General features: G+C 36.0%; 1 pseudogene; it reads left to right on the forward strand.

Moving 5' to 3' along the window:
* LOC101426925 (DCN1-like protein 3 pseudogene) overlaps positions 1-11167 on the forward strand; it is an 85405-nt pseudogene extending 74238 nt beyond the window's left edge.
* Positions 11168-11600: the final 433 nt, after the last annotated feature.

Consider the following 11600-nt stretch of genomic DNA (forward strand, 5'->3'; position numbering starts at 1 on the left):
ATACTATATTCTATATTCTGACTCTGTGAGTTTGCTTATTCTAATTATTCAATATTAGTGAGATCATACAATATTTTCCTTTTGTGTCTAGCTTATTTCACTCAACATGATGTCTTTGAGGTTTTTCCATTATGTTGCATATATTAGGACTTCATTCATTCCTGAATGATATTGCATTGTGTGTATATACCATATTTTGTTTATCCTTTTATTGGTTGATGAACACTTGGTTTGCTTCTATCTTTTGTCAATTGTAAATAATGCCGCTATGAACATCTTTGTACAAATATCTGTTCAAGTCCCCACTTTAGATTCTGTCAGTTATATACCTGAAAGTGGTATTGCCACATCATATAGTAATTTTATACTTAACTTTCTGAAGAACCAGCAAACTGTCTTCCACAGTGACTGCACCATTTTACATTCCCACTAGCAATGAACGAGTGTTACTATTTCTCCTCATTCTCTCCAACACTTGTCATTTTCTGTTCATTTTTTAAAAAATAATAGACATTCTGTGGGAATGAAATGGTATCTATCTCATTGTGGTTTTTAATTGCATTTTCCTGATGGCTAATGATGTCAAGCATCTTTTCATGGGCTTTTTAGTCTTTCGTATAAATTCTATGGAGAGATGTCTATTCAAGTCTTTTGCCTATTTCTTAATTGTGAATTTTATCTTTTATTGCTAAGTTGAAGGATTTCTTTATATATTCTAGATATTAATCCTTTCTTGGATATGTGGTTTCCAAATATTTTCTCCCATTGTGTAAGTTGTTTTACTTTCTTGCTAAAGTTCTTTGAGGTGCAAAAGCTTTTAATTTTGGTCAGGTCCCATTTACCTACTTTTTTCTTTTGTTGCTTGTGCTTTGGATGTAAAGGAGTTTGCAAAGGACTTTTGGGTAAGTGTTTATATCACCTCAGGTTTAAAAATTTTACATAAAAATGTAAGTCTTACATATCTTCTCTTGATTGTATTTAATGATAACATAAACATCTACACTCCAGATATTTGACAGAGAATATAAATTCTAACTCATTGCCCCTAAATAATTATTCATAATTATTCATAACTATGGCTAAGAGAACCAAGGCTTAGGAAATTTTTACTGAAGACACATGCTCTATCAGTTCCTAATACTTTAAGTCCTATTCTTAAAGTAAATCATCTAACAGAACACTGTGCACACTTCTATATACCCACTTTTACTACAAATTGTCTTTAAATTGCTTTTCACAAATTGGTCTTGGAAGTGATGCCATCTCATTCATGAAAAATTGAGAAACTACCCTGTGAAACAAATTACTGTGTTTTTCTACAAATTACTAATTTTTCATTCTGCAAAATACAAAACTGCATGAAGTTAAGAATTGCTATGTTTCAAAACCATTTTTTAAAATTTGCGTATAAACCCTAAATATTTTTTCTGTGACATTGTAGTGTAATCTAAAATATAATTTTTAATTTCTGTTTCATATTCTGCTGTATTGATGGGCTATAATTTGCTTAACTAATCTTGTCTTGCTAAGCATACAGTGGTTCTGATGTTTGCTATTATAAACACAGTTTCAATGATTATACTTGTCAGTAAATCTTTTTCACCTTCATTAACTATTTCCCGAAATGGATCAATGGAAAAGGATGGGTTTAGGCCTTTTAATTTGCCATGAAGTGATAACTTAAGAGAAGTGAGTGACATGATCTAGTGAAGAGGAGGCTAGGGAGTATTTTATTTGAAGGAACTACAGTGATCAAAGAAACAACAGTCAGCCTAATATACAATTTGGCACAGCAAACATATTGATTTGGCGGAAGTGAGGATAATATTGGGAAGTTGAGATTGGAAATGAATTCATATAATACTCTGACAAGAAAGAAGGTAGATCTGACAGAGGTGATAAACAAAATCTTCCATCATAATGAGAATGAGTTGGACTGAATTTGCAGGTAGTGTACCACATCTGCTGTCACTAGAATAGTAGGAGGAGGATAAAGGGAAAATAGGTTTGGAGGATCATAACTTGTCCACAGTGTGTGCACTGAAATTTGGTGGAAAGTGACTTACCGCAAAAAGTTGTCCTAGAAGGCAACTGAATCAATGGAGGCATGAAAGGATCATCATTGTGATTTGATATTATTGCTTTTTTATGTTAATTCTGTATTTACTTTTTAAAAAAATTTTTAGACCTTTACACTTTTACTTTAATTCTGTAAGATTTATATATATATATATATAAACGAGCTATATGAATGCAAAAAGTAATTATATCTGTATATTTTTTAGAGCAGTCTTTTTTTTTATGTCCTTCCATTCCACCCCCCCCCTCCCCCCAATTATCCCTAGCATGTATAAGTCCATATTTTATTCAGGCATGTATTCCAATTTCACCATTTGTTTCATACATGTCCTTTTGAACAACTTTATTGAAATATAATTTATCTACTATAAAATCCACTCTTTTTCAGTGTACAGTTCTATAATTTTTAGTAAATACACATAGTTGAACAACTATCAGAACAATTCAATTATAGAATATTCCCCTCGTGCCAAGAATAACTCTGGTGCCCATTAGCAGTCACTTCCTAACCTCTTACACCTTCCCAGCCTCAAGCAAATACTGATTTGATTTCTGTCTCTACAAATTTGCTTATTCTGGACATTTAATATAAATGGAATCATACAATCTGCTGTATTTTGTAAGTGGCTTCACTTACTTAGTAAAATACTTTTGTGGTTCATTCATGTTCTAGGAAATATCAATATTTAATTCCTTTTTAATACCAAATAGTATTTCATGGTATGGATATACCCTATATATATTATATATATATATATGTGTATACACATATATATATATAATACATATATTCGTAAGTGAAAATTTACATTAAGGTCTTTTTATGGACATGTGTTTTAATTTCTCTTTGGCAAATACTCAGGAATGGAATTACTTGGTCATATAGTAAATTCATTTTTAAGCTTTTAAGAAACTGTCAAACTGTTTTCCAAAGTAGCTGTACTATTTTGCATTCCCACCAGCAATGAATGAGTTTCCAGCATTTTTTAATTAATTTTGTTTCAATTTTTAAAGAAGCTTTGATTATGTAAATGTTACATAAAAAATATAAGGGATTCCCATATGCCCCCTCCCCTCCCACACTTTCCCACATTAACAGCGTCATTCATTAGTATAGTATATTTGTCACAATGATGAACCCATATTGAAGCATTACTATAACTATGGACTACAATTTATATTATAGTTTACACTCTGTCCTGCACAATTTTGTAAATTATGACAAAGTGTACAATGACCTGTATCTGTCACTGCAATGTCATGCAAGAAAATTCAATGTCCTGAAAATGCCTCCATATTACACCTATTCTTCCCTTTCCCTTCCCTCAGAACCTCTGATGGCCACTGCCTTTATATCAGTGATAAGAGTTGTTCCATTGCTAGAATAATAATAAATCTGTAGTAGGATAATAATGTCTAATTTAGTCCATTGTTCATTCCCCAGTCTTGAATATTTTGGGATGGTAATGCTCACTCTGCTTCTAACTGAGAAGGAACTTAGACCTCATGGACCTGATGGATGGAGCTATCTTGCATGCAGCTGTAGGTACCCTCTGTTCCTTGGAATGGGCATTGTCTGTCATCATCTCCTTGTTACTTGTCCTGGATGAGTTCAATGAACTGAAGAGTAGATGTTGCAACTCTGCTGAAATTCAGGGCTCAGCTTGCAAATGGCTGGACCAAAGAGTTAAGTTCTGGGATATATATTTTTCAAGTATAGTGCTTATTATAGGTTCAAGTAAAAGGGGCAGAATAGTCATGTGTTAGACCTGTAAATTAGTCTAACTCTGCTACACTGGGGAACATAAATTCCAAAATAAGGCCTATTGATAGGGTGCCAAATTCCTGAGCTCTCTTCCCTGTTTATAGATTCTGGATATCTCTAGAGCCCTCAGAAGCCCCACTATTTGAGGCACTGTTTACTGTGGCAGTCATTGAGATACTGCTGAGACGTGCATAAATGTAACCTCTGGAATCACCTCCCAACTCACTTTGAAACCTCTTACTCATAAAAACTCACTTGTGTTTACCATTTCTCCTTTTAGGTCAATGTCTTTTTCCAGTTACATTGCCAGTTGGTGCTTAGTAATAATCCCTTGGTGCCAGGGAGGCTTATCCCTGGGAGTCATGTCCCACACTAGGGGAAGGTAGTACATTTATATGTTGAGTTTGGCTTAGAGAGGGGCCATATTTGAGCAACAAGGAGGCTTTCAGGAGGTAACTCTTAGGCAGTATATAATACTAGGCTAGGATTCAATTTCACAAGAAACGGTCCATAAGCACAAACATCAATATCAAGGGCCTTGTGTAATAGTCTCTCTTCCTTCACTAGACATTGCCCTTGCACTCAGGGAATTCTTGGTGTCCTGCTAAAGAATGTAGAATAACTCTCAGGATGGGAATTCAATATTCTTTTGGTGGTTGTGTGGATCTCCACCCAGTGAAACAGGGTCCTATGAACAGTTGAATATATTCAAATATCTGAGAGGCATGCCCCAGGTGAACTCTCTTACATGCATCCCTACATTCCTTACACCCCATGCTAGTGATCCTCCCCTTCCACTGCTGTGACCCTTATGATCCAAACTTCTCCAAAAATGAAGCCAACAAAAGAATCAAATAAAATTAATATGAAAATGAAATAATTTATAAAATAACCAATAAAATATAAAAGCATTTGAAATAATAAAAAATTGTTTTAGTTGTTTTGTATTTAATCACTGTTTTTGTTGTTGTTGTTGTTGTAATTAATGCCATCCTAGTGGAAATGTACCTCACTGTGGTATTAATTTGAATTTCCCTAAGACCTACTATGGTGGTTTTAAGTTTGTGTGTACCCCAGTAAAACACACTCTTAAATCCAATCCATTCCTGTGGTATAAACCCATTGTAAGTTGTACCTTTTGATGATGCTACTTCAGTTAACATATAACCCACCTCATTTAGGATGGGTCTTAATATTATTACTAAAGTCTTTTAAAAAGGGAATGAATACAGAGGGAGAGACAGAGGAATAGAGAGAGAGAGAGAGAGTGAGCCATGGAAGCAAGAAGCTGAAATCAAAGGAATCCAGAAGAGAAAAAAGAGACTGGGAAACATTGCCATGTGCCTTTCTGAGGAACCAAGGGTCACCAGGAGCCTTTCCTATTACACCACATTCTTGGGGATAAAGAATTTGCCTAGAAGATACTATGATTTATTTGGACATGGTCCCAACCTCAAAACTGTAAGCAAATAAATTCCTATTGCTTAAGCCAACCCATTTCATGATGAGCTGGGCTTCTTTCCCTGAGTTTGTTAGTCACTTTGTATTTATTCTTTGGTGAAATGTATATTCAAATATTTTGTACATTTTAAAATTGGGTTAGTATTGGGTTGTGAATGTGCTTTTATATTTGTGATACAAATCCTTTATCAGAAGTATGTTTGCAAATATTTTCTCCCGTTCTGTGACTTTTCTTTTCACTTTCTTAATGGTATCTTTTAAAGAGAAAATGTTTTAAATTTTTATCAAGACTAATTTATCATTTTTCCTTTTGTCACTTGTGCTTTTGGTGTCATATATAATAAACCTAAAATAAGTTGATGAAAAGTTTCCATAAGTTTAAAAAGATTCAGGTCATAAAATGTTGATTCTATCACTAAAATGGAAGCAAGAAACAATCACAGAAAAATATCTGTAAAATCCCATATATGTGGAAGCTAAATATTAATAATGTACATATATATAACCCAGGAATCAAAGAGAAAAACAATCCAGGAATTGAGTCAAATTTAACTACAACCTATCAAAATGTGTGGGATGCCACTAAAGCTGTAGTTAAAAGAAAATTTTTAGCACTGAATGCCTATACTATAAAATAGAAAAGGCTTTAAATCTATGGTAATACCTTCCATCTTAATAAGATAGTGAAAAGAAGAACCAATGAAACCAAAGTAAGTGGAATAAAGGATATAATAAAGACTAGTATAGAATTCAATGAATTTGAAATCAGAGAAATGATAGAGCAAATCAATGAAACTAAAAGATTCTTCATTGAGATGATGAACAAAATTTGGTAAACCTCTACACTTGATCAATTGATAAATTGCTCAGGAAAAATAGAGATAAGGCATAAATTACCAATACCGGGAATAAGAAAGGTGGCATCACTATTAAAATGACAATAAATGGAATATCATGGACAATGTTACACTAACACAATTTTATAATTAAATGAAGTAGACAAATTTATAGAGACACAAACTTCTAAAGTACACACAAGCAGAAATGCGTAACCTGAAAAGCCCTGTACCTACTAAAGAAATTAAGTTTGTAATAAAAAGCCTTCCCTAAAGAAACTTGCAGACTCATTTGGCTTCATTGTATTTTATCAAACATTAAAGGAATAAATAAGAACAATTCTAAATAAACTCTTCCATGACATGTAAAAGGAGGGAATACTTCACAAATACTTCTATGAGACTATCACTACTGTGATATTAAAAACAGAGAGACATTTTATGAAAATAAAATGTCCTTCACGTCCTTCAGACCAATATCCTTCATGAAAATAGATGCGAAATTCATGACAAAAATTTAATAAGTCTAAACCAACAATATATAAAAAGGGTAATATACAATGTGGTTTATCCAAGTCATGCATATTTGGTTTAACGTTTTAAAAAATCAGTGACACTCTCCTTAAGTGTGAGTGTCACCTAGTAACTTCCTTACAAAGAGAATAGTCTAGAAAGGGGCAACACAAAATGCATAACTTTACCATGGAGAAACCTGTCAAACATTACTTCAGTTAGGAATCAATGTTAATATCAGCAATCATTAATCATGTTAGTAAAACATACCTTCTATTTGTGTGTGTGTGGGTGGGTGAGTTCTACTCATTTTTATTCATTCCACCGAAAAGCACAACATACTGACTACACTGTGATTTTCCTTTCATAGTTTTCCACCCCAATGGACACATGTTCCTCCTAACCATCCAGAAAGTTATGAATGAAGTTGTTTCTTCTGCATTACCTCTGTGGTCTTTCTCCGTAAAACCCGTAACTACAGTCTAATTCTAAGAAAAACATCAGACAGATTCTAATAGAGGGGCAACCTATGAAATAACAGGCCAGTACTCAAGAAGTCTGTTAAGGTCATCAAAAACAAATCAAGTCTTAGAAACTGTCACAGCCAAGAAGTACCTAGGAGACATGACTACTAAATGTAATAATGGTACCTGGATGGGATCCTGAAACAGAAAAAGGACACTAGGTAAAAACTAAGGAAATATGAATAAACTATGGGCTTCAATTAATAATAATGCATCAACATTGATCCATTAATTATAACAAATATACCATATTAATTTAAGGTACCAATAGAGGAAACTGGGTTCCAGCTATATGAGAACTATCTGTACTATCATTTTCTTAAGTTTTCTCTAAATCAAAACTTTTCTTTAGAAAGTTTATTTTTATTAAAATAATATAATGTAATTTACCATACAGACTGAAAAAGAAAAACCATATGGTCATCTCATTAAATGCAGAACCAGCATCCATTGGATATAGAATCTCTCAGCAAACTAGGACTAGATGTCCTGAAAAATGACATCTAGGAAAAACCTATAGGCAATTTCATATTTTGTGATAAGTGACTGAATGTTTTTGCACCCAAGGTCATAAACAAGGTCCTCTCTCACCACTTGTATACAACATCATACTGGACATTCTAGTCATTGCCATTAGGCAAGAAAAAAGGCCTTCTCATTGGATAAGTGGAAAAAAATGCTTTATTCACAGAAAAGATGATCGTCTTTGTCAGGGGTTCTTAACGAATTAATCAACTTATCTTTTGTTTTCTCTGATGTCTAACTGAAAGCTAGCATTTCCTTCACTTATGAATGTATGCAATAAATTATAGTAGTATTCATTTTATGTCATATTACAGTTGTTGCATATCTCGAAAAATCACTTGCCCTCATCCATACTTTGAAATTACTGTAGTTATTAAACCCGACACTAGTTGAGCATCATAAAGCTGTCTGCAGCTATGTTCTGAGAAAGGGTCCATGGTTTTCACATTGCTAACAAAGGGGTTCATGGAATAAAAAAAAGGTAAGGACCCCTGGTCTCTGTAGAAAATCCCACAGAATCTAAAATAAAGTGACAAAAAACTAATGTGAGTTTACCAATAAGTTCAGATAAAAAGTAAATATGAAAAATGAATTATATTCCCCTCAACTAGAAATAAACTATTGTAATTAAAATACCATTTAAGATGACATGAAATTATGAAATATTTAGGGGTAACTATTGACATAAGATATGTAAGACAAGCCATTTTGACCAAAATTTACAAAGTGTTGATGAGAGAAATTAAAGTGGACGTAAATGGAGAGAAATGCCATGTTTATGGATCAGAAGCCTGGGTATTGCTAAGAAGTCAGTTTTTCCCCAAAGGATTTATAGATTCATCACAATCCCCATCAGCATTTTACCAGCAAAGTCTAGAAAGTCTAAAATATTCTAGGGCTCTAAAATTCAAGTGGAAATACAAATGATCTATACAAAACAACTTTGAAAAAGAACAATAATGAGAATTTACACTTCCTGACTTCAAAACTTTGTTTAAAGCTTTGTAATAATGACTCCATTGGCAACAAGATAGCTAAACAGTTCAATGGAAAAGAATATGAAGTTCAGAAACAGACCCTTATGTATCATCAAGAGGTTTTTGACAAAGGTGCAAAAACAATTCAGTGGAGAAAGGAGTTTGTCAACAAGTGGGACTGAAACAACTTTATATCCACTTGCAAAAAAATGAACTCTGATTCAAACCTTGAACCACATGCATAAATTAACTCAAAATCAATCATATAAGTAAGAGCTAGAACTGTAAAATTACACTCAAATTGTAAAGAAAATTTTATGACTTTTGCTTAGTCAAGTATTTCTTTGATACACAAGAAGACTACATTCCACATATATTTTTTAAATTGGAATTAATTCAAATTAAGAATTTGTGCTCTTTAATAAACAGAAGTAGAAAATAAGCCACGAATTGGGACTGACAACCAGAATATGTAAAGAACTCTCAAAGTCAATAATAACAAATCATTCAACCCAATTTTTAAATGGGCAAATATTTGAATAGCTATTTAACCAAAGAAGATATATAAATTGCAAATAAGCACATGCAATGATGCTTAACATCCTAACAATAAATACCTATTAAGAGATCTAAAATTTTAAAAAGATAAACACTCCATGTGTTTACTGGGTAGTGAAAAAACTGGAAATCCTTTACATGACTAGTGGGCCTGTAAAATGTAATAATCACATTGGAAAGCAGTCTGGTAGTTTCTTAAAACTTTCAGTGGGGAAAACGGACTTTGGCCCAGTGGTTAGGGCGTCCGTCTACCATATGGGAGGTCCGCAGTTCAAACCCCGGGCCTCCTTGACCCGTGTGGAGCTGGCCATGCGCAGTGCTGATGCGCGCAAGGAGTGCCCTGCCACGCAAGGGTGACCCCCGCGTAGGGGAGCCCCACGCGCAAGGAGTGCGCCCGTGAGGAAAGCCGCCCAGCGTGAAAAGAAAGAGCAGCCTGCCCAGAAATGGCGCCGCCCACACTTCCCGTGCCGCTGACGACAACAGAAGCGGACAAAGAAACAAGACGCAGCAAATAGACACCAAGAACAGACAACCAGGGGAGGGAGGGAAATTAAATAAATAAATAAATCTTTAAAAAAAAAAAAAAAAAAAAACTTTCAGTGTACATTTAGCATATGACTCAGCAATCCCATCTTACTAATGGACATTTCGCCATGCAAAACTTGTAAACAAATATTAAGAGAAGCTTTATTTGTAGTATGAAAATCTGAAAATGATACAAATATGGCAGTTGAATGAATAAACAAAATATGATAGATACAACTGAACACTCAGCATTAAAAAGTAATGAAAACAGTGGTGGAGGGAGAGGCAGCGGTGGGGGGGGCGGGGAGGCTAGGGAGCCTGGAAAAGCAAGCGGGGATGGTAGGTAGTTTGGAGCCGCTGGGCTGCCAGTTTCCAGAAAGGGTTTGACTGGAAGAGCCTCTGGAGCAGCTGTTGGCTGCTTCTCCTGGCTGATGGCATGTTGAGGCAAATGGGCCAGGGGCAGTGAGGGCATTCAGTCCAGAGGGGTCCACTCAAGGCCAGGCCACCAGCACTATACAGGCCAGTGCGTCACCAAGTACAAGAAGCCCTCATCAACCCTGGGCAGCAAGAATGGAGACCGTGACCACAGCGGCAAGATCCACAGCAGGCCAGAAGGAAGAGGTGCGCACAGAAGGTGCGAGGAACAGGCACCAGCCTGTGGCAAGCTGGGTAGGGATATCCTCGCCAATGAAACCAAGAAGGCAGAAACTGCACTGAGGTCTGACAGCTGCCAATGGCCTCAGGAGATGCTGGGAGGGAGCCCAAGTTCAATGCTGAGGAGTCTTCCTTGCAGAGGTTGGAAGAACTGTTCATGGGGTTCCAGGGACAAGCGGGAGGATACAATTTTGGAGGAAGGCATGGAGCACTTTTGCAATGACTTATGTGTTGGCCCCACAAAATTTCGAGTGCTGCTTTTGGCTCGGAAGTTCAGGCCGCTACCATGTGCAAATTCACCAGGAAGGAATTTTTTAATGGCTGCAAAGCAATGAGTGCAGACAGCACGGACAGGATCTGTGCATGGTTCCCTAGCCTCTTGATGGAAGCCAAACAAGAAGCTAAATTCAAGGATGTCCCCAGGTTTAGATTTCAGTTTGGCCTGGACTCCGAAGAAGGGCAGCAGTCACTGCATTGGGAAATAGCCATTGGAAACTAGTCTTTACCCAGAACAATCCTCTGGTATTGAACCAGTGGCTAAATTTCCTAACAGAGAACCTCTGAGGGATCAAGGGCATCTCCCGGGACACTTGGAGCATGTTCCTTAACGTCACTCAAGTGACAAGCCCCAACCTCAGCAACCACAGCAAAGATGTGGCCTGGCCAAGTGTCAGTGAGCGAGCAAGAGAAGGAAACAAGAAACAAGGAGGGAGAGGAACACTCAGCTCAGGGCCGGATGAGCAGACTTAGGTGGCTCCATCCCAGGAACAGCAGCCCACTTCCCTGCAGCCAGCTGAGGAATTGGACCTTTCTGGAAATTACTGAAGATCCGGATATTTTCTCCTTTACACCTTTCTCTGTCTTGTATCTGAAAGAGCTCTAAAATGTTGTATTATGTGTTAGGCACTGTCTTCATTTTTTGGTTATTTCGGTTATTTCTCTTTTTCTGGTGCAGGGGGTCAGGGTCCTCCAAAACATTTGAACCTGGCAATGTGTTGTGTATCTCTTTGTGAAGGCTTCAGATAGAATAAACCTGCCATTTCTTGCATAAATTAGATTTTCTTTGGTGAGGGGAGGTAAAAAGAAGGGAGGAGGATGGGACGATTAGATTGAATTAACATTACAAAATGATACAATGCCAGATCTCAGGTTTGCATATTCTGTTTTTCAGGGCAGGTCTGTA

This window comes from Dasypus novemcinctus, chromosome 2 (assembly GCF_030445035.2).
Source record: "Dasypus novemcinctus isolate mDasNov1 chromosome 2, mDasNov1.1.hap2, whole genome shotgun sequence".
Classification (NCBI taxonomy): domain Eukaryota; kingdom Metazoa; phylum Chordata; class Mammalia; order Cingulata; family Dasypodidae; genus Dasypus; species Dasypus novemcinctus.